The following is a 24,252-nucleotide window of genomic DNA, read 5'->3' as shown; positions in this document are numbered from 1 at the left end:
AAATAAACCCGAGAAGAAACTTCAGTTGTTGGTGTTCGTTTTGGGGTTCTTACCTTCCCGAAGCTTTATGGGCCATTTCCCACAACCATGAGCTTGGGCTTTTGATTAATTTTGGGAGCATTTTCATTCGAAGGAAAAGTCTGTATTGTGACATCTGAGTGCTGTCAGCTTGGAGATGGCCTGGCCTGTTCTCTTCTGTTAACTTCATATGTAATAGCCATAGGCAAATGACTGTTTACCAATGTGGTATCGGAATCTGACACCCAGGGAAATCTCTCATTACTTACTTTGGTCATATGGAAGCACCCCTAAGCCAGTGCAAATCCTAAGCACAATTATGTACACTGAAGTAGAAATTAACATAAAACATTTCTGCCCATTAAGTTCAATAAAGACTTGGCCAGATTCCCTGTGATTCCTAGCTGGATTCTCTGGGGCTGCCTTCGTTTGCTTTGACAACTGCCCAGCAGGTGCACGAATAGCAACTCCAAGAAGACAGGGCGCCTTGGCCATTTTGAGGACGGCACCATCCCCTTTCAAAAACCCAACTGCTGTGGTCATCAAAGAAACCACACACGACCGCCCTGAGCCTCAAACGCTGCGGAGAAGCAAGGTTCAGTACAGGACGACTCTTTGGCTGTTTATTTTGGTTACGGTTTCTTATGCTTCGCGAGACGCAGAGCAACCAACAGGACATAATGACACAGCGGTTGGGCACCCTAGGGAAAAGCCTCATCGGCCGCTTTAGCCGGGAGCGCCTTCCCAGCCCACACCTGGAGTTACCGCCGCGCGGACGGATGACTAACTTTGCTAGGGAACCCGGGGAGAGGTGGAAACCGGCGCCTCCTTGACCTAGGCCCCGACAACACCCTGGCCTGAATCAGCGCTGATGTCCCCAAGCCCACTCACATCACAGTCAGGAAGCAGTTCCCGAAATAGGCGGGGTGCGGGGGTGGGGGATCCCTCCCCAGCCCCACCCCTGAAAGTTGCCGGGAGTGGCACCCAAGAACTTTCGCAGACTGCTCCGTGTCACCGCGCAGGGAGGTCTGCTCCGGGCGCCCGGCCTCACCGCCCCAAGCCAACCTGCCCTGCCTGCCAAGCCCCTCCTTCCCTGCAGCTTTAAAAGGCTGGGAGAGGGGAGGGTCGGCCGGGATTTTCTGCTTAAGAAGTCGCACTGGTTTTTCGAGCTCCCGCTCTGTGCCAGGAGGGCGACAGCCACGGGAACCGGCGCTGCCGCCACCGAGCCGGCGGGGTGAGTCACTGTTTGGAAATGGAGTGGGCGGGAGAGGGTGTGCGAGAATGAATGATGTCAGGAGCGCGCAGGGCGCGGGCCGCGCGCGGCGGGCGGGGAGAGCGGGCCGCCGGGCCGCGGTAAACACCGAGCGCCGCGCCACGCCGCGGCCCGAGCGGGGCGGGCAGACCCCGCCCTCGGCGCGCCAGGAGCCGCCCCGCGCCCGGCCCCTGCTGCAGCGCCGGCCGCCGAGTGCGGCCTCGGGGGCGGCGGCCGCGGGAGCGACCCAGAGAGCTGCTTACCCCCGGCGGGGCCGCGGCGCGGACAGCGAGACCCGGAGCAAACTTTCCGGTGGCTTCGGCCCCGGAGGCAGGCTGGCCGCGGCGACTGCGGCAGCGGGCCCGGTTCACCGGCAGCTGCCCCTCCCGGGAGCAAGTGCCTTCGGCCGGGAGTGCCCGGAGCCCCAGCTGCAAGCGGTAAGGCGCGCCCGGAGGGGCCGGGGAGGAGGATGGGCTGCGCCGCGGCGCCTCCGGCGACAGCGCCAGGGAGACGTGGCCCCGGTTCGCCCCTCAGCCTGCCCGCTCAGGGCATCCTTCCTGGATTTGGTTTGCAGGAGGATGGATGTGCGGCTTGGGCTCCTTGCTGCGAGCAGTCAGCTCATTCATTTACCACACATTTCGCGTAATTCGGTCCTGGCGGTGAACGGACGCAGGTTCAACCGTAGGTGGGTGCGGAGCTCCCCCGGCAGGTCACGGCTGAAGTTCGGGTGGCGGAGGAGGGACTGACGCGCGGAGGCATTTGCTGATGATGTGGGAACGGCAAGAGCCGCCTTCTGGGCTGCACGCACCGAGCCCGCCCAGCGGCGGGCGTCCGGAGCCGCTGTCCGCGGCGTGAAGGGGAGACCTGGCTGTCGGCGCCGGTGGCGGCCCGCGTGGGTGAGGGCGAGCGTTACCCTCCCGCGGCTGCGTCGTGCAGCCTCCTCACACGTCCTTGTCATCGTTCATTTCTGTTTGTTAATCTTGCCATGCCTCTTGCTTCCAAGTCCCGACTGCTCTAAAATGACCTTAAAATCAGTTTGACCCGTGCGTTACGTTTTTTGAAGAGATTCAGCCGTTTGGTGGCCCTGGGCTCAGCGTGGCTTTTGGATCTCTGCTTTAACTTTTCCAAATCCTCGAGCTCACTCCTTTAACCTCGTCGATTAACAAGGGGTCCCTCCGGCACGGGAAACGTTCTGACCCAGGAAAATGGGATTACACTATTTCGGATAATAATGAGGATTAAATAAGGATTGGTAATAAGGCCAGTGAAGAGGAAAACACAAAAGGCCAATCATCACGTCTGGTACAAAGCGGACTCCGACAAATTGTAACTGTTTGTATATAAATAATAGTGTGTTCCAGCTGGCTTAGGTTTTCAGCAATTCATTTCCACAGGACTCCCTAATTACCAACCTGGTGGGCGGGGGCTTAGCCCTGGGCACGTTCCTGGGAGTGGAAAGTGATGTTTTCAGCAAGTTAAACATTTCTGAGTGGATACCTGAGAAGGTTTGGGTTCCCACCTAGGACCTGACACTCACTGTGGAATGACAGAGCAGCGGCTGGAAGGGACAAACCTGGAATTTGCGGGAGAAGAGCTGTGTGGGAAGCTAACTTTTTTTCTTGAGAAATGCCAGATTTCCTTATTCTGCCCCCTTTTTCCTTGGTCTGCTAATAGTCTTGCTTCGCAATGGTCTTCTGGCTGAAGTGTGTGTGTTGAAACAAGTTAATATTTAATTTGGTTTCTTTAGTTTCATTTTTAAGTAACGCTGGGTGACTTATGAACCCTGCGGGGATCTTGGACAACATTGGGCGGCTGTTCCCGGTTCTAGCTTTCTTTTCTCCCTGAACTTCATAAAAGCCCTGGAAAAGATTCGGAAGAAGCCTTGGCAGTGCCTCAGGTGTTGCTGAGAGCACTTGTTCTTACCATGTCCACGTCCATGTCAACAGCCACAACTTGTAGGGTGGAAGGGCAGGAGCGAAGTCCTCCCGCAGCCCAGTGGGGGGAGATTGCCAGAGCTGGAAACCAAGAGCGCAGAGGCTGCCAGCGCAGTCATTTGTTAGTTGTGTTTTTTGAGAAAATAACTGAGACTCTCTAGGACTGTGTGGGACTTTACCCAGAATATAGGGGGAAATAAAAATAATCTTGCATCTATTAAGATAACCAGTACTGTTCTTAAGAACATAATACTTTCCCTACTCTTTTAAGGAAAAATTACTGAGAATTTTAGGCAGTTTCAGACCTATCTATGTATATATTATGGGGAGTTGATGCCTTTGTCCTGAGCTGCTATCAAACATTTATTAAACTTTTTTTAAATTTAGATTTTATTTATTTGAAAGGCAGAGTGACAGGGAGTGAGAGAGGGAGAGAAAGTGTTCTTCCATTACTCTGGTTCACTCTCCAGATGCCTGTAACAGCCAACACTGGGCCAGGTTGAAGCCAGGACCTGGAGCTCCATCTGGGTCTCTGAGGTGGGTGGCAGGGGCTCAAGTACTTGGGCCGTTCTCCTGCTTACCCAGGCGCATTAGCAGGGAGCTCAGCTGGAAGTGGAGCAGTGGGGTCTGGAATGAGCCCTGCAGTATGGGTGTTGGCATTGCAAGGGGCTTGTGTAACCTGCTGTACCACAACATTACCACTCTTTGCTTCTTTATTTGCTGATTATTTAATGAGCAACTACTGCGTAGCCACTGTGGTAGATGCCAGTGATGCTAAACTGAGGGAGAAACTCACTGCCCTGAGGCTTGCAGTCCAGCAGGAGAGCCCAGGCTTTGATTATGGAAGGGGAAAAAGTCAGAAAGGAGGAGAGGGCTGGGGAGTTAGGAGGAAGCCAGAAGTGCTTCCATAGACTGCCTCCTGCTGGTGGTGGGAGAGCTGGAGGCCTTTTGAGGTTCTTGAGTTGGGATTCCTACATTTTTACCAGGCTGGACAAAGCAAATATGCCTTGCTTTACCCATTAAAAATCTTACAGACAGGATTGGCCCTCAAGTTTAGGTAATTTTGCATATTTCAGAGCACGCTTGTTTAAATGAAATCTGAAGGGTCAATTCAGCTCAACCCAGATTTGTTTTCTGTCAAGAGAGCACTATGGTAGATCTTTAAGAGGATTATTGTCATGTGTGAATGTTGCAGTTTATTATTTTTCTTCATAAAGAACGTCTTAGTTACAAGAATTCCTAAAGTACAGGTAAAACAAATCCTCTGTAACCTCGCCACCTAGAAAAATCATTTACTATCATATCATGTCCACTCCTTCTTTTGTCCCCCTATGTGTAACACGAAGAACTTAGGTGGGCTGAGCTTACTGTGGGCCAAGCGACATGTCAGCTGCTACTCTGAACGTAGGAGTAGCTACTCTTATTATCATTCTCTCCTTACTGAGGAGAAACCCTATTGAGGGAAATTAAGTAACCTTCCTGAAGTTGCACAATTGGAAAGTTATTCTTTACAAAACCGGTTTTGGTCTCTTTATACTATTCTGTAACTTTTCCCCCCACCCAAATGTAGACTTCTCGATATCTCTAAGATACTAATTATTAGCATCATTTTTTTTTAGTTGTCTATTATATGGCTGCATCTCAACCAATCCTCTATTATTGGACACTTAGTTTATTTCTAGGTTTTACTATTTTCAGCAGCTCTGTTTGAAATATCTTTTTTGGGGGGATGTTATCTGTAAAATACAATTATTTAGCTGCCTTTTTTTTTAAATTCATAATTAGAGATGTTTTTGTGTCCATTTAATTTAAGATTTGAGGGTTTTAATTTCTGTGTCTCAGAAGACTTCAGCAACAGGATCAGCCTTCTCTATGGAGCTGCACAGTGTACAGCAGTAGCTCGTTCCGCAGGGGATCTGTCTGATGAAAAGGGAACACAGCAAGCTTTCTCAAAGTCCTCTTCGTGCTTGTGTGATTAGCCCTGCAGCTGGACTTCTGTGGGGAAACATAGCAGAATAGAGTAGTGCTCTTTTGCCAGGTTGCCCTCTGAAAAAAGTTCTACTTCTGCGCTTTGCTTCCTTGGTGCCCGATGAAGTAGATGGGTTAGATGCTTTCAGATGTAGCATTTAGCACATTGACCAAGAGGCTTAGAGTAAGTTCTATCCGTTTTAAATAGGACATCATTTCTTAAACCTTACGTATTTATTGTTTTCACTCTAGAAAAGTAAACCATTGGTAAGACATTTTTGGGTTGATTTAATGAAAGTGCAAGTGGGGCCAGCACTGTGGCATAGTGGGTTAAGCTGCTGCCTGTGATGCTGGCTTCCCATATGAACGCTGGTTCAAGTCCCAGCTGCTCCACTTCCATTCCAGCTCCCTGCTAATGGGCCCAGGAAAGCAGCAGAGGATGGCCCATAATGCTTAGGCCCCTGCACCCACGTAGGAGAGCCAGAAGAAGCTCCTGGCTTTGGCCTGGCCCAGCACTTGGCCATTGTGGCCATTTGGGGAGTGAACCAATGGATGGAGGATCTCTTTTTTTCTACCTCTCCCTCTCTCTCTAATTCTGACTTTCAAACAAATAAATCTTTTTAAAAAGTAAGACATTTCCATTAACTAATTTTTAAAAATAGTTATTTTTAAAGTCAAAATTACAAAGAGAGAGAGAGAGGTATCTTCCCTCCTCTGGTTCACTCCCCAAATGGCCACAATGACCAGGGCTGGCCAAAGCCAGGAGCCAGGTGTCTCTTTCCAGTCTCTGACAGGGGTCAAGGTACTTGGGCAATCTTCCTCTGCTTTCCCAGGTGCATTAGCAGGGAGCTGGATTGGAAGTGCAGCAGCCAGGACCATACGAGATGCCAGTGCTGGAGGCAGCGGCTTAACCTGCTATGCCACAGCACTGACTGCCTAATAAATTTTTAAGGTTTATTTTATTTGAAAGGCACAGTTATAGAGTGAGGGAGAAGCAGAGAGAGAGACACACATAAACGGACAAAAGATCTTCCATTCACTAGAAGTCTCATCTGGATCTCCCATGGGGGTGGCAGGGACCCAAGCACTTGAGCCATCTTCTGCTTTCCCAGACCATTAGCAGGGAGCTGGATGAGAAGCAGAGTGGCCGGAACTTGAACCCACACATATATGGGGTGTTGGCATCACAGACAGGCTTAACCCACGATGCCACAACTCCAGCCCCTCCATTAATTAATCTTCACTATAAATATAAAACATTTCTTTAGTTACATGTTAAAAATTTTTTTAATATTAGCTTCTTTGTTACCCAGAGACAAAATTTTAATTTTTTCTAGGGTTTGTATTGCTAGTTAATTTATCCTTAAAGTTTTGATAAAGGATATTGGAATATGAGTGGTGTTAAATCCAGCCTCTTCATAAAGATGCCTGGGTAAGTTCAATTAATTAATATATAATAATGACTATTCACAGCAGAATTTAAAGAAACAGCTACTAGAATGTGTAAATGGGATTTTTAAATTATTTGGTAATTAGTTTTCCCTAGTGCCAGACTAGGAAAAAATTTATTTGCAACAATTTGAAATTCAGCCTTAAAATTTTGTTTTTATTTTCATTTTAAAGAAGCTGCATTAACTGGGCTATTCATCTTGCATGTGCAATCCCTTCTTTCACTCACTATACCCCTACTTAATCCCTTTTTTTTCTTTTAAAGAAAGGGACAGTCTTTGGCACAGGAGTGAGGTGGCTGCTTGAGGCACCTGCATCCCATTTTGGAGTACCTGTGTTTGAGCCTCGGCTCCGCTTCTTATCCAGCTTCCTGCTGATGCGTAACCTGGCAGCCAAGACCTAGACTGAGTTACAGAGAGAAAGGGAGAGATGGAGAGATCTTCCATCTGCTGGCTCACTCGCCAGAATGCCACAACAGCCAGAGCTGGACCAGGCTGAGGCCAGGATCCAGGAGCTTCTTCTGGGTCTCTCATGAGGTTGCAGGGGTCAGGAACCTGGGGCATCTTCTGCTTTCCCAGGCACATTAGCAGGGCGCTGAATCAGAAGTGGAGCAGCCGGGAATCGAACCGGCATCCTATATGGCAGCAGCATACCTGCTGCATATAGGCAGCAGTTTACCTGCTATGCCATAACGCTGGCCCAGACACACATACTTTTTAGAAGACAAAGTAGTTATGCAACTAACATAAAATATAAATCGGAGGGGCAAGTGTTGTGGTGCAGCAGGTTAACTCACTGCTTGGGACTCCCACATTAGAATACTGGTTCAAGTCCTGGCTATTCCGCTTCGGATCCAGCTTCTGAATAATGAATCCTGGGAGGCAGCAGATGATGGTTCAAGTGCCTGGGTCCCTGCCAACCACACAGGAGACCCACGTGAAATTCCTGGCTCCTGACTTCATCCTGGCCCAACTGTGGTTGTTGAGGGCATTTGGGAATGAACCAGAGAATGAAAGATCTTTCTCTGTCACTCTGCCTTTCAAGTAAATGAAATATTTGTTTTAATACAGATTAGATTGTGAATTATCAACCAAGAGGCAGGGAGTGATAGGGCTCCAGTAAAGGAGAAAAGCTTCATTTAAAAGATGCCTTTAAACTGAATGTTAAAAAAAAAAGCCATACAAGAGTGACAGGTGGAATGGTAAAGTTCTTTTTTTTTTTTTTTAATTTATTTGAAAGAGTTATTAAGAGAGAAAGAGAGAGAGAGCTTTCATCCACTGGTTCACTCCCCAAATGGCCGCAACAGTAGGGACTGGGCCAAGCTGAAGCCAGGAATCTGGAGCTTCCTCCAGGTCTCCCAGGTGGGTGCAAGGTCCCAAGCACTTGGCCATCCCCCGCTGCTCCCCAGCACATCAGCAGGGAGCTGGATTGAACGTGGAGCAGACAGGGACACTAAATCAGCACCCAGTTGGGAGGCTGGCACCACAAGCAGCGGCTTAACCCGCTATGCCACAACGCTGGCCCTGGAATGGTAGTTTGGTGGGCCAGAAAGGAATATGAGGAAAGGCATGGAAACAGGAAAAGTCTGCTATTTAAAAAAATGCCAACAATTTGTGTATCAAACACTCAGAGGCTTATTGTTGCTCTTCTTTGAAAAACCATTTCAACCAACTATGTGAAGAATAAAGCATCATACATTGGAGTTAAATTTTTTTTATTTGACAGGTAGAGTTAGTGAGAGACAGAAAGAAAGGTCTTCCTTCCATTGGCTCACTCCCCAAATGGCCGCTACAGCCGGAGCTACGCCAATCAGAAGCCAGGAGCCATGTGCTTCCTCCTGGTCTCCCCTGTGGGTGCAGGGGCCCAAACACTTGGGCCCTCCTCCACTGCACTTCTGGGCCTGGAAAGAGAGCTAGACTGGAAGAGGAGCAACCGGGACTAGAACCCAGCACCTATATGAGATGCCAGCACTGCAGGCAGAGGATTAAGCAAATGGCACCGGCCCCAGCACTGGAGTTAAATTTTAATATACAGGTTGGGCTTTTTTTGTGAAAGGTCTTGAATTAGATAAGAGCAAGTTCATATTTTTGTCAACTTAGAATCTTAAGGAATGTGTCAAAATAGTAACAACAAAAATATATATGTATTTGGGCACTGCAGGCTACTGCAGACTGGACTGGACAGGAAGATAGAGGACTGGAGGCAAATAAATCAGGTAGAAGGGCTCCAGTGCAACACAGCAGAGAAACTACGAGATGCAGAGATGGGTGCTAGGGAGAACGTTACGTGAGAAAGGTTCCTTCTGAGAATAGAAGTCTAGAAGGGCCTCAGGGTGTACGAGGTGACGACCTAGGATTTGGAACCAGGAATGCGTGTTGTGATTCATAGAAACAGGAACGCATAGGGGCCCAGTGTGCTGGGAACTCGACGGTTAATTTCCTTTCACAAGAGGGGAAACTGAGGTTCCAAATAGTAAGGCGAATCGGGCAGAGAAGGCAGTGAAGTCCGTTCCTGAGGGTGGAGCCTGGGTTTGCAGGGGCCCCTTCAGCAGAATCCGCTTTGGTGCAGGGCTCAGGGTACCAAACCACTCTTTCCACACGGCAAGTGCTAGGTAGAGACCAGAGGCGCCCAATCTGGGGGCCGACCTGAGAGCCATGGAGTCTCCCTGCCTGCCTCAGCCCTCACTCACCTGACTGGCGCGGCAGCAGCACCTAAAGAAATTTTAAAAACTAGAAGCCACGTCCTAAATTGTTAGAGAAGAATGAACGGAAACTAGAGCAAGGTCAGAAAGGCCAAAGAGACCACCGTCTGCTAAAGTCAAGTCAGATGAAGGACTCCTAGGGGCCCATTGGTAAGCGACCCCTCTCGGCTGGTCGTGCCACTGTCACTGCTCCTTGGCAGGGACACGTTTTACTTGTGGAGAGAGGGTAGGCCAAGTCAGGACCAGCTTCAGATAACACTGGGAAGCAGCTGGAATACCTGCCTTAAACACCCTTAACTGAGAGTTTACCTGGTCTACGCCAAGGTGTAGTGCTCTGTGCATCTGAATAAGGCAGATTGCTATCCAGTTGGCTAAAACCATGGAACCAGAGGCATCATGTGTATGGAAGATTGGAGGATGAGCACCCTGCCACGGGAATTTCATTACCTGTCTTCAGATAAGTGAAATGTGAAACACTCAAGAATGACACTGTAAAAAGTGATTCTCCACAAATCAGAAGGGAGGTGGGGAAACAGCTGCAGAAAGAAAGATAGGAGCGACCCAAAGGCTCATAGCGTGTGCCCCTTGGGGAGGGTTGTGCCTCATCCTGAGGCCTGCTGGACATGGCGGCTCCTCCTGTGGGGACTGTAGTCCTGTTCTGTGATTCTGGAGGGGTCGGGCTGACAGGTGTCGACGATGTATCAAGGGCACCTCTGGCTTGCCCAGGTGGAGAGCATGGTCCTGAAGTTGTCACCCCTTAACAGACATACAGACACCACTGGGGCAGGTAAGGGGTCACTTCTTTTCCTGGGAATCACTTTTTTTTTTTTTTTTTTGACAGGTAGCGTTATAGACAGAGAGAGAGACAGAGAGAAAGGTCTTCCTTCCTTTGGTTCACCCCCAAAATGGCCGCCACAGCCGGAGCTACGCTGATCCGAAGCCAGGAGCCAGGTGCTTCTTCCTGGTCTCCCATGTGGGTGCAGAAGCCCAAGCACTTGGGCCATCCTCCACTACCCTCCCAGGCCACAGCAGAGAGCTGGACTGGAAGAGGAGCAACCGGGACTAGAACCCAGTGCCCATATGTGATATTGGTGTCACAGGCAGAGGGTTAACAGTGAGCCATGGCACCGGCCCAATACCTAGGAATCACTTTCACTAGGTAGTCTCATCTAATGCCTAGGCAAAACGTGTAAGAATGCGTTTTTATGAAGAGGTGGAGAGGAGAGTCAAAGACACGACCAGTGGTTTTGGGTCATGGACTTCTTGTCTAGTCAGGGTGCCACCGAGCTGTTCCTTCAGACAGCGGCCTGTCTGCAAAGACACGGAGGCCTTTCACAAGACCTGTGGCATTAGTTGGATGTGAGGCTAAGCCTTTGGGTGGAGAGAGGTGAAGCAATCAAGTCGGCTCGCCCAGCCTCACTGCACACGAGATGAAGAGAGTATGGTGCAACAGTGAAGGCTCAGGAGTGGAAGCTATTATGAGCTAAGTCCTGGGGAGGGTCCAGGGACACGCTGTTTTCATGCCCTGCAAAGTAGAATGTGGTGGGAAAGGCAGTTAGAAAGGTTAAGGCACCCATGGTTACAGAACGCATAGGAGGTGGAGCCAGGATTTGAAGCCAGACCTAGTAGATTCTAATGTCCCAGGTCTCTTGGGACTTCCAGTCACCTGTCCACCAGCTGTGGGGAGAGGTCAGATTTTGGAGTCTTTGGGGGAGCAGGGAAGGATATGTTTTGAGGTAGGACTGTGTGTCTGCAGTCTCTAAAATGTGCTGTCTTAAGGCCATGAATAACGCCGAGGTAACCTTGACAGCCTTAGGCAGCCTTGGACTTGAGTCCCAGCACCATTGTTCATTTTCACTGGAAAATCTCCAGTGGCCCTGAGCTGTGGCCTCTGGTGAGCCACCATTCCCTATCTGCGAAATGGGAATAGAATAGATATTTACCTCATCGGCTGAGCCTATGAATAACACTATTTTTTTTTAAAGATTTGTTTATTTATTTGAAAGGAGGAATTGCAAAGAAAAAATGAGAAAGAGATCTTCTATTCACTGGTTCACTCCCCAAATGGCTGCCATGGCTGGGGCTGGGCCAGGCTGAAGCCAAGAGCCAGGAGCTTTATCTGGTCTCCCATGGGAGTGGCAGGGGCCCAAGGGCTTGGGCCATTCTCTGCTGCCTTCTCAGGCACATCAGCAGGGAGCTGGATTGGAAGTGGAACAGCTGGGACTCGAACCGGCTCCCCTATGGGATTCTGGCTTTGCAGACAGTGGCCTAACCCACTGCACCACAGTGCTGGCCCTGAATCACATTCCTTGATGTATGTAAAGCAGTGAGAGTGAAGGCTGGCTCACAGCACACAGTGGCTCAGCTCTCTGCTCTTGGCATATATCCTGCACTTGTAACCTTTGAAACAAGGGTCTCAAACCTGTTGGCTCAAAAACTCGAGTTAGTTCTCAGCACGGGGCTTGCTGCTTTGTGCTAGAACACCCAGGAGTTAACGTGTCACCTGTGCCCGGAGGCTCCGGGTCCTGTCTGCCGCCCTCCTGCCCCCCTTTCCTTTAGGACTGACGCAGTGACTGAAGCCGGTTGTCCCCCGCCGTTGAACTGCAGCGCTGTTGCTGCGGGAAGTGCACAGCGTGGGCTGTGAACGCCGACAAGCTTCTGCAGGCGCAGTCACAATATGCCTGCCCTCCCGCAGATGCTGGGAGCGTGGGTCTAGCCCGGCTGGTACTGACCCTCCCAGAGCCCAGCCTCCTGGGGAGCGTTGTACCAGCGGCACCACTGTCCCCGAAAATGCTGGGGCCGTTAGCAATCACAGACCCTTACTGTCCTCGCGTCGCTGTGAGGCCGTCTTTAGGAGGCCCTGAGGCATTTGATTTAACACAGCTGCCTCTGTCTTCTGGGTGTGCGTCCGTGCAGTGCGCTGTGTGACCCCCTAGTGATTCCTATCCCAGGAGTCGCCACCTAGCGTGGAGCACGACAAAGGGCATTGTTTCTGCTGAGTTAGGGCCATCTATGGCCTGCTTCTGGGAGACTCATCGACTCCCTTCCCATTTCTGCCAAATGTATCTTCTGTGGTGGAGTAGCCAGGGCTGAGGAGTTTGGTCCCTCAGGATCCCCCCGTAGTTTGGTTGGCAGGTTATAAGCGGCAAGCAGGGACATTTAAAATTTCCTTGAACCTACCCCTTGAAGGCGCACGGGGTGCCAGGCGTTGTTCTTGGTGTTAGCACTCCTACTTACTCCTCAAGCACTCAGAGGTTGGTATCATTAACCCCGTTTGTAAGGATTTCTGTTGGAGACACAGAGAGGTTTAGTCACTTGCAGAAGGTCACACAGCTAGTACACAGGGGAATTAGGTTTTGAAAGCTGGCAGTCTGGCTGTGGGGCTTAGCTGCTGCTCTGCTGGTGTTAGATTCTTGCATGGCCCGCAGTTTAGGCTATACCTGTGTTCTTACACGTGCAGTTTCAGCAAAGGAAAGATTGCAAACATGCTATCAACTCCTGATGATTGGCCACGGAGAGGTTTAAGACTATATTATCTATCCCTTTGGAAAAAAAAAAGATTGATTTTTATTTATTTGAAAAGACTGCAATGGCTGCAGCTAGGCCAGGCCAAAGCCAAGAGCCAGGTTCTCCATCCAGGTCCCCGACGTGGGTAGCAGGGGCCCAGACACTTGAGTCATCCTCTGCTACTTTCCCAGGTGCATTAGTAGGAAGCTGGAGCAGAAGTGGAGCAGCTGGGACACAAGCCAGTGCTCAGATTCGATGCTGGCATTGCAGGTGGCAGCTTAACCTGCTGTGCCACAACACTGGTCCCTAGATTATCTGTTCAGATGTCACTGTTGAAGACATGGATGCTTAGATTTCAGTATGGTGGTGTTGAACACTCGCCCTGAAAGCCTTGCAGTGCTTGGTTAACCCTAATGTGGAGTCTGAGAGAGGGACAGCAGGTCTTCTAGCCTAGATGGGTCCCCCGGGTCAGTCCCCCTGGAGAGCCCTCGGCCTGGCAGCAAGAGTAGCAAGCTCAGGCCTGCTGTTCCAATAGGAATTTTTTTTTTTTTTTTTAATTTTCAACTTCAGGGGTTTCACCAATTGAAAATTAGAATAAGTAAAAATTCTCCTGGAAGGAGAGTAGCTTGTCCACATGAATTTTTTTTTTTTTTTTAAGATTTGTTTGTTTATAGCCGACGCCATGGCTCAACAGGCTAATCCTCTGCCTGCGGCGCCGGCACACGGGGTTCTAGTCCCGGTCGGGGCGCCAGATTCTGTCCCGGTTGTTGTTCTTCCAGACCAGCTCTCTGCTGTGGCCAGGGAGTGCAGTGGAGGATGGCCCAAGTGCTTGGGCCCTGCACCCCATGGGAGACCAGGAGAAGCACCTGGCTCCTGCCATCGGATCAGCGCGGTGCGCCGGCTGCAGCGCGCTGGCTGCAGCGGCCATTGGAGGGTGAACCAACAGCAAAGGAAGACCTTTCTCTCTGTCTCTCTCTCTCACTGTCCACTCTGCCTGTCAAAAAAAAAAAAAAAAAGATTTGTTTGTTTATTTAGAAAGTCAGAGTTACAGAGAGAGAGAGAGAGAGAGATCGAGATCGAGATCTTCATCTGCTGGTTCATTTCCTAGGTGGCTGCAATAGCCAAGGGCTGGGCCTTACCGAAGCCAGGAACTTCATCCGGGTCTCCCGGGTGGGTGCAGAGTCCCAAGCACTTTGCCATCCTCCACTGCTTTTTCCTGGGTGCATTAGCAGGGAGCTGGGTCAGAAGGGGAGAAGCCGGGACTGGAATCAGCACACATAAGGGATGCCAGTGTTGCAGGTGGCAGCTTAACCCTGCATGCCCCAAAGCCAGCCCCTCTTTCTCTTCTAATTACTATTCAGACAGTGGAAGACAGAATAATGGCAGGAGCTGGAAACCTGTTAGGTTGATGTGGAGGCTGCACTGATGGTGACCCTGAGATTGCCCTGAGTTGTCTGGGTGGGCCCAGGGTAATCACAAGAATCCTTATTCAGGGAATAAGGAAGCTGAGAAGTCAAACAAGAGAGGTGGCGCATTGTGAAGAAAGCGTGACCCTGGCTGGCTCTGAGGACGGGAGGTGCAGGAGGCACGCAGCACGCGACACGCCAGGTCTCCGCAGGCTGGCAGAGGTGAGGAGGTGGATTCTCAGGAGGCTCCGGAGAGGAACAGACACAGCCTTGCTGATCCGTTCTGGACTCCTGACCCCCAGAACTGTAGGGGAAAAACAGTATGTGACCTTAAGCTGCTCAGTGTGTACTGACTTGTTACAGCAGCCATGGGGAAACAGAGTTCCAGAACACCAGTGTTTTGACTTGTTTCTTAGGCTGGCCCTGGGAAGGAGCTGCCTGACCTTCTGAGTTATTGTTCTGGACACATTAAGGGGATAACTCCTTGAAGACTGTGTTTTTTGTTTTTTGGTTTTTGGTTTTTGTTTTTTTTTTTTACGTGTAAGAGTAACCACTTTGGGGGAGGGGCAGCTAACTTTCCATACGTCTATATATTTTTAGCCATGTGAAAAACTTTTTTTAAAGATTTTATTTTATTTGAAAGGCAGAGTGAAAGAGGGAGAGGGGAAGGGGGAGAGAGGGGAAGGGGGAGAAGGGGAGAGAGGAAGAGAGGGAGAGAATGAATGAATCTTCATCCTCTGGTTTGCTCCCACTACGGCTGCAGCAGCCCCGGGTTGGGCCAGGCTGAAGCCAGGAGCCTGGAATTCCATCCCGGTCTAGCACATGGGTGGCAGGGGCCCAAGCACTTGAGCTATCTTCTGCTTTCCTGGCTGCTTCATCAGGGAGCATTATTGGAAAATGGAATCAGGATGCGAACCTGTGCCCACGTGGCATACTGGTGTCATAGGCAGTGGCTTAACTTGCCATACCACAATGTCAGCTCTCGTATCAAATACTTAAAAATGACAATAGTAGTGTTTCAGAGAGAGAGTGAGGGTGAATGTCTCTGTAATTCCAGAGCAAGTAGAGATACCTTGGAACTTTCTTCGAGTTGCCTTCTCCTTGGTGGTATCACATGCAGGCACTTGTATGGGACGAAATTGATGACACTCCAAAAGTCATGAGGTCATCACTGGAATTTTCACTCGGGCTTCCTTTTGTCTCTGAAGCACAATGAAGATGTCTCGGTGACATATGCAGCCAAGTAAGTGACCGTCAGTAGCGCCAGGAGGGTTCCTGTTCCAGCTGCCACCTGTGGTTGATGAATTAGTAGGCTGATGTTCTCTGTTGAGTCTTTTGTTCAGATGAACCAGAGCTCCAGTGCCTGCTTTTTCTGGGTGAGCTGATGAAATAGTTTCTAAACTCGCTAAGACCAGACCCTGGGTCAGTGGGCTGACCTGCCCTGCAGAGGTTACCATCCTGAGAAACCAGTGCTGTCCAGTGGAATTGAAATGTGAGCCACACAGGACAGTTGTTTGTATCATTTGAGTTTTACAGCCTCTTTACATAAAGTAAACAGGTGAAATTAATCATGAAAAATATTGGGACACACATGTGGCCCAGTGCTGAAGTCACTGTGTGGGATACCTGCACCCTATATTGGAGTTTCTGGGTTTGTGTCCTGGCCCTGTCCTCCATTCCAGCTTCCAGCTAACACATACCCCAGGAGGTAGTGGTGATGGCTCAAGTAGTTGGGTTCCTGCCACCCATGCGGGAGACCCAGATTGAGTTCTTAGTCCCTGGCTTTGACCTGGCTCAGCCCTGGCTCTCATGGGCATTTGGGGAGTCAAACAGTTCATGAAAGGTCTCTCACTGCCCTCTGCCTATCTTTCGAATAAAATAAGTTTTAAGGATAAAATAGCAGCCAGCGCTGTGGCACAGAGGGTTAATGCCCTGGCCTGAAGCGCCAGCATCCCATATGGGCACCAGTTCAAGACCCGGCTGCTCTGCTTCTGATCCAGCTCTCTGCTATGGCCTGGGAAAGCTGTAGAAGATGGCCCAAGTCCTTGGGCCCCTGCACCCACATGGGAGACCCGGAAGAAGCTCCTGGCTCTTGGCTTCGGATTGGCGCAACTCCGGTCATTGTGGTCAGTTGGAGAGTGAACCAGCAGATGGAAGACCTCTCTCTCAGCCTCTCCTTATCTTTCTGTGTAACTCTGACTTTCAAATAAATAAATAAATCTTAAAAAAAAAAAACAGTTATGGGGCTGGCGCTATGGCATAGCAGATATGGGTGTCCACTATATTATAAGCATATGGGTACTGGTTTGAGTCCTGGCTATTCCACTTCTGATCCAGCTCTCTGCTATGGCCCAGGAAAGCAGTGGAAGATGGCCCAAGTGCTTGGGCCCCTGCACCCACATGGGAGACCTGGAAGAAGCTCCTGGCTCCTGGCCTCAAATTGGCCCAACTCCAGCCATTGTGGCCATTTGGGGAGTGAACCAGTGGATGGAAGATTTCTCTTCCTCTCTCTGCCTCTGCCACTTTGTAGCTCTGCCTTTCAAATAAATAAATAAATCTTTTTTTTTTAAATAAATAAGGCAATTCCTTTCTCTAATGTAAACTAGAAACAAAGAAACAAACAAACAAACAAAAAAACCAATTATACCATGGGTCATCTTAGGGAGTGCTGTGGAAAACTGGTTCTAGTGTCTTTTGCTAGTGGAAGTAAAGAGACTAAATGGCACAATGGGAATCTCTAAGGTTATCTCTAGCTTCAAATTGGGAATTTCAATGCCAGGATATGTGCTTCAGCCTATCAGTGAATGACACTTGAGATGATTGGACTCATGGACCCAGGAGGGATGTCTTCTCAGCTGCCTGTGTATCTGGCTGGGCTCCCTAGGCCCAGGCATGACCACATAGCTCATCCATCTCTTCCATGTCCACTTCTTTGATGTCCACCACCACCTCACCCCATCCCTGCCCTGTTTACGTGTTTAATGCTTGTTTAACATCCTGTTCAGCTGTTTGTTGTGAAGAATTGGAAGGCAAGGCCACTGTGAAACCTAGACCAGAGAAATCATTACTGGGTATCAAGTATCAGTCTGAAAGGACCAGATCCGGATAGAATGTAAGAAGATACAAGTGGAGCGTGGGAAGATGGAGTGGGGGGGATTTAGATCTGTCAGGGGTGAGGTGGGGTGGGGAATAACCAAGTGCAGGGAAAAGATTTCATAGCAGAAAATTCACTTAGCCACCTGGCAAGCCACTGGCCCCACCCAGGCTCAGGGTGGGTTGCCTTGGATTTCTTAAATGGATTGATCTCATCAAGTGCCTGCACTATATATAGGTGGCTGAGACGTCTCCAGCTCACCTCAGTTCCTTCTGAAACTGATGAATGCATTTAACACAGTCATCTGAATGCTTGATATATACTAGATACTATTGTTTTTAAAAGAAAATGTATTTAATTATTTGAAAGGGAGAGAAAAAGAGGTATCTGCCTTCCATCTGCTGGTTCACTCCCCAAGTGCCCACAACAGCCAGAACTGGTCCATGCTGAAGCCAGGAGCCTGGCACTCAATCCGAGTCTCCCCCATGTGTGGCAGCGGTCTAAGTACTGAAACCATCTGTTGCCTTCCAGGGTGCAAATTAGCAGGAACCTGGATCAGAAGCCGAGCAGGGACTTGAATCAGATACTCTGAGATGGGCTGTGCACGTTTCCCAAGCAGCCTCTTCACTGCCATGTCCCATGCCCATTCCCAGATACATTCTCGATTCTGGACATTGTTCAGTGAGTAGGAGTTAGGATTTCTCCTCTAATGAGGGTAGTTGATTGGGTGTGTTCAGAGAGAAACAGGTGCTGGAAAGTGGGGCTGACAGATCAGTCAGCAAGTAAAACTGCTAAGTTTGTATTTGGACCATTCTTTCCAGAAAGTAGAGAGCGATGAGGGAGTTGCACACTAGCACAACCAGGCTGGGTTTGCCAGAAGATGTCAGATTTTGCACTGAGGTGTGAAAGATGGGAAGGACTCCGCTGAGGGAAGCACAACAGCCTTGGAAGGCAAGAGCTCGCTCACAAGAGCCAAGGGAAGGGGTTCTGGGGACTTCAGTAAGTGAGCAGCAGAGACAGGTGCCAAGGCAGGCAGGACAGGCTGTGTAGGTGTCGCAGGCTTTGTCAGGAATAAGTGCCAGAAGGCACCGGGAAGTGCTCTAAAAGCTGGATGCGATCTGGTTTGCATTTGTGATAGGTCCCTCTAGCTGCTGGGCAGAGTGGAAGCAGGAAGACCTGGTAGGAAACAGTTAGCAGCATTTTGTGTGATGCAGCTGGGAGTAGGGTGAGGACACTAGATTGGAGAGTTCGGAAGATTTATGGGTAGAATGGGTGACGTGAGACAGTGGGAGAAAGTAAGCACAACTCCCAGTTTTTGGTGGTGAGGGCGTCATCATGAACAGAGTTGTGGATTGGCCATTGGTTAGTTCAGGCCAGTGGAGACCCATGTCAAATGGCTGAGAGTGGTTGAGAGAGCTGTGTTTAGGGTGTCAGCATAGAAGTTGTAGATAAAGGTATGGGCAATCTAGAGTCACCTAGGGAGATTTTGTAGGCAGAAAAGCCTTAAGGAATGGCAAAGTTCCAAGATAAAGTGGAAGACCATGGAGTAACCAGTGGGGCAGGAGAAGACCAAAAGGGAGGGATTCCAGATGCCCCAAGAACTGAGTATTTAAAGTAGGGTGGAGTAATCAGTTGTGTTGTAAGTGACTGAGGAGTTGAGTAAGATGAGAACACATTGTTCATTGGGTTTGGCAATGTGGAGGATCCTGGACATCTCGTTGGGCATTCTTCCAGAAGTGTTTTTTTTTTTTTTTAAAGATTGATTTGTTTATTTGAAAGTCAGAGTTACACAGAGAGAGGAGAGACAGAGAGAGATCTTTCATCCGATGGTTCACTCCCCAATTGGCCATTTGGCTTGAGCTGCGCCGATCTGAAGCCAGGAGCCAAGACTTGGGCCATCTTCTACTGCTTTCTCAGGCCATAGCAGAGAGCTGAATCAGAAGAGGAGCAGCTGGGACTAGAACTGGTGCCTATATGGGATGCCAGCGCTTCAGGCCAGGGCGTTAACCCACTGCACCACCCTGCTGCCCCCCTGAAGTGGTTTTAAAGTCCAGATGAACTGACCTCCAGGCACCCTTGCAGGGACCTCTCCTTTCTCTTAGCTTTCCACTCTCTCCATGGGCTGGGGCCCCTCTGTTTCAGAGCCTCTAAGGCTTTCTCTGCATTCCACTACCATAGTGAAATGTGGTTTTCTGTTGATAGGGTGTTCCTTCCAGACTGTGAGCATCTTGAACATAACTTGGAGCATTTGTGATGGTGGTGTTGTTATTTCCTCGCCTGATACAGAACTAATGAGAATCCTCAAATCCTGCTCTTTTTTTGGCTTGTGTTGTCACTGGGCTCTCTCTGGCAGAGGCAACAGAAGAGCACTGCTTTCCTGTTCCCTGGTCTCTCTGCTGCCCTCTGCCCACGCCATTGCCTTCCGCAGCCATGCCTTGCCTGGGCTGAGCATTCCTTTTGCCCAGTGTTATGCCACCCCTGATCTTGCCCTTCCTCCTCCACCAAGCCAGTGCTCAATTCTGAAGCCTTGCTTAGCTCTGGTCCTCTCTTCTTGGACATCTCATTCATACTCCACCTTCTTGGGACCGCCCCACCCCCACCCCAACCCCAACCTGTGCCACCAGGGGAAAATCAGTGGAACTCACTTTTTATCTGTTCCAGAAACCTCACGTCTTCCCCACCTCTGAGCTCGGTGCATGGAGTCATCTCCACGGGTAGTTCCTTACAGTTCTCCAGATTTGAAACATCCTTGCCTTATTGTACACTTGCATGTCTTAAAGCCCTGGAAAGGTTGGGCTTCACCGGCCTAGTGGTAAGATGACTATAGCAACTTCTTTTTTTCTTTTTCTTTTTTTTTTTTAATTTTTTTGACAGGCAGAGTGGACAGTGAGAGAGAGAGAAAGGTCTTCCTTTTTGCCGTTGGTTCACCCTTCAATGGCCGCCGCAGCAGGTGCGCTGCGGCCGGCGCACCGCGCTGATCCAATGGCAGGAGCCAGGTGCTTATCCTGGTCTCCCATGGAGTGCAGGGCCCAAGCACTTGGACCATCCTCTACTGCCCTCCCGGGCCACAGCAGAGAGCTGGCCTGGAAGAGGGGCAACCGGGACAGAATCCGGCGCCCTGACCGGGACTAGAACCCGGTGTGCCGGCGCCGCAAGGTGGAGGATTAGCCTGTTGAGATAGCAACTTCTGAATGCCCTTTTTGGGCAAGTTCCCCCTTTTTATATTATTATTATTTGGTAGTTACTTGTTTTGCCATCCCAATTGTGTGGAAGTGTTTTTTCTTCTCTGCTACTTCTAACACTTTGTTTTCCACTTCATTATCCATCCACCTGTTGCAGCACCCCAATTATCCTGGTTGCTGTGGAGATATTAAGTGCATTGCTAATGAAGGATTATCCCATTAGGTGGAAGGGTAGAAGCCAGAGCAGAATAGAAATCTTGTTTTTCTGCAAATGTTTCTTAGTAACAAAAATGTTACTAGCAACTGCATTATTGAAACATGTATATGAGGTGCGCTTTTGTCTTTAGAGTTTGCTTTCTTAATAAAAGCAAGTGAACTTTAATTGAAAATCCTGGTGTTATTCCCTCCTTTGATACTTTGCTGTTCACACTTCAGTTTATATCCTTTGTTTAATAAGCTGCTGCCTATATGGACAAAATCATTTATGGATGCCATCTTTTAAAATTTCTTTCTTAAAATCCTTTAAAAATATTGTTCTAAAGAAAATCTGTTTGAATATTGTTCCATTTGATTTCTGTTTCATGAGATCTTGTGGTTTTTGCATGGACTTTGTTATAATTTTTTTTAAGATTTATTTATTTACTTGAAAGTCAGAGTTACACAGGAGAGGCAGAGAGAGAGAGAGACCTTCCATCTGCTGGTTCACTCCCCAGATGGTCGCAACGGCTGGAGCTGCGCATCCAAAACCAGGAGCCAGGAGCTTCTTCCGGGTCTCCCACATGGGTGCAGGGGCCCAAGGACTTGGGCCATCTTCCACTGCTTTCCCAGGCCATAGCAGAGAGCTGGATTGGAAGTAGAACAGCGGGGACTTGAACCGGCGGCCATATGGGATGACGGCACTGCAGGTGGTGGCTTTACCCGCTACACTACAGCGTGGGCCCTGGTCTTTGTTATAATTGAGGTGATTATGCATCTTGGTTTGCCAAGGACAGTTCCAGGGTGTACCTGTTGTCCTGGTATAATTATTAGTGAGTAACGCTCTCTTTCACTTTCAAAACTGGCCTGCTTTGCCTGTTAGATAATATGATCACCCTAATGGAAGCCCACATTAATAGAAAGCTAAGGGAATTAAATAGTTTATATTTTTTTGTTCTAATCCACTTGTGTTACATACACACACACAAACATGGAGAAGGGAGCTTAAAAAATTTCCTGGAAAAGTCACATTATCTTTTATTTTTTAAGATTTATTTATTTGAAAGACAGAGAGAAGGAGAGAGAGAAAGAAAGGGAGATCTTTCATCTACTAGTTCACTCCCCAAATGGCCGTGACAGCCAGAGCTGGGCTGATGAGGAGCCAGGAGCATCTTCTGGGTCTCCCACGTGGGTACAGAGCCATAGGTGCATTGACAAGGAGCTGGATGGGAAGTGGAGTATCCGGGAATCGAACCCTAGTCAATAAGGGATGCTGGCACTGCAGGCTGTGGCTTAAACTGCTGCACCACAGTGCCGACCTCAACATTATCTTTTAATTCCATTTTTCCAGGAACTGAGTGTAGCTTCCTGTTTTTTCACTTCTCCCAGCTAAAGTTACTAAAGTTATAGAATATTGCCAAATGTCTGGATACTGCAGAAGGGTATCTTCTCTTTGTTACTTTTGTCAGCAGAAGAATTTCTCTTGATAGAAGAGGTATTATGTTTTATCCTATTTTTATATTTTTACTGAGATCCATTTCACTGCAGTAGGACCTGGCCTGTCTCCTAAGAAGGCATGGGCTATTGGCAGGGGGCAGGGGTGAGGGACAATAGTGTTCAATCAGGAACAGTTCTAATGTGAAGGAACTCCCCATGTCTCAAGTTTGATTCCCGTCCCCAATACATGTACTTAATGGTTGTCCATAGATTGTTTTCTCCTGGTGTGGAATCAGATGATATCTTAGGCTGTTTATAGCCTCATCTCTCTCTCAGCATCTCAGTTATTGATGTATACCTGATGATAAAACAAGAGAGACAACTGGAATAGGAAAGATATTTTGGATATCTTGATAGGTAAAAGGTACTCCTTTGGTATTCAGCCTTGCATTTTAAAAAAAATTCACATCCTCCCCTAAACTACCCCTCTTACTATCACATTTATTACTGTAAAACTGAAAATCATCCTAAAAATTTTAAATTCCATTAAAGATTTTTGGGAGACGACATGGCAGATTATATCCTGGGACCAACGAGATCTTGGAAAAGTGGTCGTGTAAGAAAGTAGGAGTCAGTGACTTGCTGCTGATAGAGACCATATTTTAGGGTTAGTCTCTAGAAAAGAGCCTTGGCATGCCTCTCGATATGTCAGAGACTCAGAGCTGCTGAATGAAAGGAAGGGCTTGGCAAGAACCAAGCAAATGCCATTTTGTGCCAGGTGAGGCATCTGGGTGTAAACAAAACAGATGCAGTCCTGGTCCTTATGGAGCATATCCTCTAGTTCACAGGAGAGAGCTTGGCTCTGATTATCTTCTGTGAAAGAGGGCTGGTGGTCCTGTGAGACTGAGAGGGGAGACCCTGCTTTAGACAGTGGTCAGGAAATGAGGAAGGGATGAGAAGGCTGTTTGCGGTTGTTAATCCAGAGGCACTCCCTGGGAAATGCGTGGTGTGCCAAGGAGAGGCTCAGGTTCCGTCATTTGTCCAGGAGCTTTTAGCTGATTGTCAGCAAACATGAGACCTCTTCTGGGTTTCTCTATCAAAGGAACCTTCTTGGACAGATTTTTTGCAACTGCCTTCTTCCCTCTGTGAAATGTTAATGCCTTTTGGAGGGCCACTTTTCAATCATCAGTTTTCACCTCCTGCTATAGTTTGAAGGTTCCCACCAAAACACATGTTGAAATTTAATCTCACTGTGACATATTAAGAGGTGGGACCTTTAGGAGGTGACAGAGGGGTGGGGGGTATTGGGTGTAGGGGTTAAGACTCCTGCCTCACATATCAGAGTGCCTGAATTTCGTTCCCTGCTCTAGCTCCTGCCTCTAGCTCCCTGCCAGTACAGACCCTGGGAGGCAGCAGGTGCTGGCTGAAGTAACTGAGTTCTTGCCACTCACGTGGAAGATCTGGCTTGTGTTCCTGGCTTCTAGATCAGCTCGGACTTTGATCTTTGTCCAGCCCTGGCCATTGTGGCAGTTGGGGAGTGAATAGTGGATGGGAGCTGTCTCTGTGTCCCCTAAAAAAAAAAAAAGTGATTGGATTATGAGGGCACTGACCTCAGGAGTGCATGAATCGATTCATGAATTAATAGATTATGCAGGAAGTGGCTTTGTAATGAAAGTGAGCGCTCTCTGGCTTGCTGTGCTGGCCCCCACTACCCCCAACATACCCCATGGGATGCTCTCTGTAGCTTCCCTTCCAATTAGAAGGATTTCACCAGGTGTAGCCGTGTAGTTTTGAACTTCTAGGCCTTCAAAACTGGGAGCCAAATAAACCTCTTTCCCTTACAAATTACCCAGTGTTAGATATTTTTTTTAAGTTTGAGCTGACTTGTTGAGGATTCTTTCTTTTTTTAGAAAAAGATTTATTTCTTTTCTTTTCTTTTCTTTTCTTTTATCTTTTATTTAATGAATATAAATTTCCAAAGTACAACTTATGGATTACAATGGCTTCCCCCCTCCCATAACTTCCCGCCACCCTCCCCTTTCCTGCTCGCTCTCCCCTTCCATTCACATCAAGATTCATTTTTAATTCTAAAAGATTTATTTATTTATT

At 48.7% G+C, this 24,252-nt stretch overlaps 1 protein-coding gene across 3 annotated transcripts in view; it reads left to right on the top strand.

The window, feature by feature from the left end:
* Window positions 1-1,042: 1,042 nt before the first annotated feature.
* The window catches only part of SGMS2 (sphingomyelin synthase 2), a 103,893-nt gene continuing 80,683 nt past the window's right edge, over window positions 1,043-24,252 (top strand). Inside the window, exon 1 of one of the 3 annotated variants that reach the window (XM_062199768.1) lies at window positions 1,043-1,252. The gene's annotated coding sequence lies outside the window, so the exon portion shown is untranslated. Of the gene's footprint in view, window positions 1,253-1,486; window positions 1,708-24,252 lie in introns of those variants that run through there. The other 2 variants (XM_062199770.1, XM_062199767.1) reach the window with 2 other exon arrangements.

The sequence above is a fragment of the Lepus europaeus genome, chromosome 8, assembly GCF_033115175.1.
Source record: "Lepus europaeus isolate LE1 chromosome 8, mLepTim1.pri, whole genome shotgun sequence".
Taxonomy (NCBI): Eukaryota; Metazoa; Chordata; class Mammalia; order Lagomorpha; family Leporidae; genus Lepus; species Lepus europaeus.
This window is presented reverse-complemented; position numbering and strand designations above follow the sequence as displayed.